We start from the raw sequence: 3,107 nt of genomic DNA on the forward strand, positions 1-3,107 counted from the left end.
GAGAGAGAGAGAGAGAGAGAGAGAGAGAGAGAGAGAGAGAGAGTAGCGCAGTCTCAGTCTTGCCCTTTGAAGCTCAGCACTTCCCCAGGTAACACGAGAAAGGTTCGTTGAGGGCGAAAAAACACAACTCTCACAATTGACAGTTAACAACCGTCATCTTTGAAATCTCATGTAAAAACACATCTGTCAGTTTTCGTTCCAGAAACCTGTGATTTAAAGAAAATCTCCTCCTCCTTTTTCTGTTTTGTCTCTCTGTCCGTCTGTCTATCTTTTTTTTCTCTTTCTCTCTTTCTCTGTCTCTGTCTCTGCCCATCTCTCTGTCTCTGTCTGTCTGTCTGTCTGTCTGTCTCTCTCTCTCTCTCTCTTTCGCTCTTCCAGTCCACGCTGTATGCCTGTCTACCTTTTTCATTTTCTCTGTGTCTGTCTCTCTCTCTCTTTCTCTCTGTCTCACTCCCTGTCTCTGTCTCTGTCTCTCTCTTCCATGCTATTATGTTTCTTCTCTGCCTCTGTTTGTCTGTCTGTCTCTCTCGCTTTCCTCTCTCTCTCTCTCTCTCTCTCTCTCTCTGCCTGCCTCACTGTCTATTATTTCTCTCTTTCTCTTTCTCCTTCTCTCGCTGTCCTGACTCTTTTTCCTGTCCACTGTCTTTCTCCTTCTCTCGCTGTCCTGACTCTTTTTCCTGTCCACTGTCTTTCTCCTTCTCTCGCTGTCCTAACTCTTTTTCCTGTCCACCCTCTTTCTCCTTCTCTTTCTCCTTCTCTCGCTGTCCTGACTCTTTTTCCTGCCCTGTCTCTTTCTCCTTCTCCTTCTCTCACTGTCTTAACTCTATCTCCTTCCCACTCTCTTTCTCCTTCTGCCTATACCCGATTCTCTATACTCCCTCCCCTCCCCCCCCCTCCCACACACACCACATTCTCTCCTTATCTCTGTCGCCATCCGATATCCCCCCTCCCTCCCTCCCTTTCTCCCTCCCTCTCCCTCTTTCTCCTCCACCGCTCTCTCTCTCTCTCTCTCTCGCACTCGCTTCCCCCTTTCTCTCTCCCACCCTCTTTCGTCTCTCTCTTTCGTCCCCCACCCCCCACCCCCTTGTGTGTGTGTGTGTGTGTGTGTGTGTGTGTGTGTGTGTGTGTTGTTGTTGTTGTTGTTGTTTTTGTTTTGTTTCGTGTGTGTGTGTGTGTGTGTGTGTGTGTGTGTGTGTGTGTGTGTTGTTTTGTTTTTGTCTTTGTTTCGTATTCAAAGCCTGGCGTCTGTGTCAGCGAGCTTCCTCTAATTAGGGCCTCGCCTTTGAACAGCTCCGCCCATGTGGAACAGTTGAAGAGAGGCGTCCAAGACAAGATCACAGCGCGATTCTTGTCACCACCACACTCCTACACTTTTGTGGGAAGGACATGGGGGGAGGGGGTGGGGGGGACGGAAGTGGGGAAGGGAGAGGTGGGTGGGCAAGGGAGAGGAGAGGACGGAGGAGGGATGGAGATGGAAGGGGGGTGGTGGTGGTGGTGGTACGATGTGTGTGGGTGGGGAAAGAAGAGGGGGGGTAGAAGGTTTTTTTGGGTGTTTTTTTTTCAAAGTTTCGGTTGATCTTTGTTGACCTTTTAGGGTGTCGGTCTTTTTTTGGGGGGTGGTGGGGGGGGGGGGGGTGGTGGTGGTAGGGTTGTGGCGCGGGTGAGGGGATGGAGGTGGAGGAAGGGGGTGGCGGTGAGGGTAGGAGGGTGTGGGGGTTGTTGGTAGTACTTTTGCCAAGATTCCGTGTGAAAAGTTGGTTGAAGCAGAGTGTGATTAATAGTGTTCGGGCTGTGGCGTTTTCTCGGTTTGTTGGTCAGGCTTTTATCACCATGCCCCCCTTTTTTTTATTTTTTATAACAGTTTGGTTTTTGGTTTGTTCCGTTAGTATGACTGCTTGTTTATGCATTGAACTGGTGGAGAGGGTGTGTGTGTGGGGGGGGAGGTAATGGAAGATTAAAAAGAGAAGAGGAACAGAGAAATCTAGGAGCGGGTGAGTGGGGGTGGAGGGGGGGTGGGGGTGTAGAAGGATGTATCAGTTTGTTTCTGTTTCTCCGTCAAGGAGGCGTGGAGGCGTCACTGCCTTCGGACAAATCCATATACGCTACACCGACCACGTTTGCAAGGCTGATGCCAGACCAGCAGCCGTAACCCAACGTACTTAGTGAGGCTTTGAGTGCATGCACATGCATATTTTGTGCATTCAGCCAGAGTGGAATTCTTTTACATAATTTTGACAGAGGACAACATTGTCGTTGACGTGGGTTCTTTTTTCAGTGTGCAAGTGCGTGCTACCCACGGGACCTCGGTTCATCGTCTCATCCGAATGACTAGACTCTCTGTTTGATTTTCCACTCAAACTTGAGAGAAAAGGCGAGAGCGGGATTCGAACCCAGACCCTCTCGGATTCGATATTGGTAGATGAGCGTCTTAACCATTCTACCACCTTCCACTAGAAGGATGTGAAGTGGACCGACGAAGGCAGAAACACAGAGAGGTCAGTTGGATAGTTTCTATTGTTTCAGTTCATGTCTGCATTGTGGACATCATATTATGATCAAGTGATAGTGATCGATGCGTCTCTTAGCTGTTGTTTTTTGCTGTTGTTTTTCTTGGGGGAGGGGGGGGAGCGGGGGGGGGGGGGGGGGTTGTGGGTTTTTGGGGTTTTTTTTTGGGGGGGTGGGGGGGGGCGGGGGGGTTGTTGTTGTTGTTGTAGTTCCTGTTTTTCAGTTAACGATTTGTGATGAAATTACAAATTCTTTTCACTTCACTTCACTTGTCCCTTAGTCTTGGACCACCACAGGTACCCTGTCACCCACCTTCCTCCATCCTTCTTTGTTTTCTGCTTCCCACAGGGCCTCGCTCAGCCTCAGACCTGTCCATTCTGGGATGGTGTCTTCCCTAAGGGCCTCGCTCAGCCTCAGACCAGTCCATTCTGGGATGGTGTCTTCCCTAAGGGCCTCGCTCAGCCTCAGACCAGTCCATTCTGGGATGGTGTCTTCCCTAAGGGCCTCGCTCAGCCTCAGACCTGTCCATTCTGTGATGTTGTCTTCCCTAAGGGCCTCGCTCAGCCTCAGACCTGTCTGTTCTGGGATGTTGTCTTCCCTAA

Source organism: Babylonia areolata, chromosome 26, assembly GCF_041734735.1.
Source record: "Babylonia areolata isolate BAREFJ2019XMU chromosome 26, ASM4173473v1, whole genome shotgun sequence".
Lineage (NCBI taxonomy): Eukaryota > Metazoa > Mollusca > Gastropoda > Neogastropoda > Buccinidae > Babylonia > Babylonia areolata.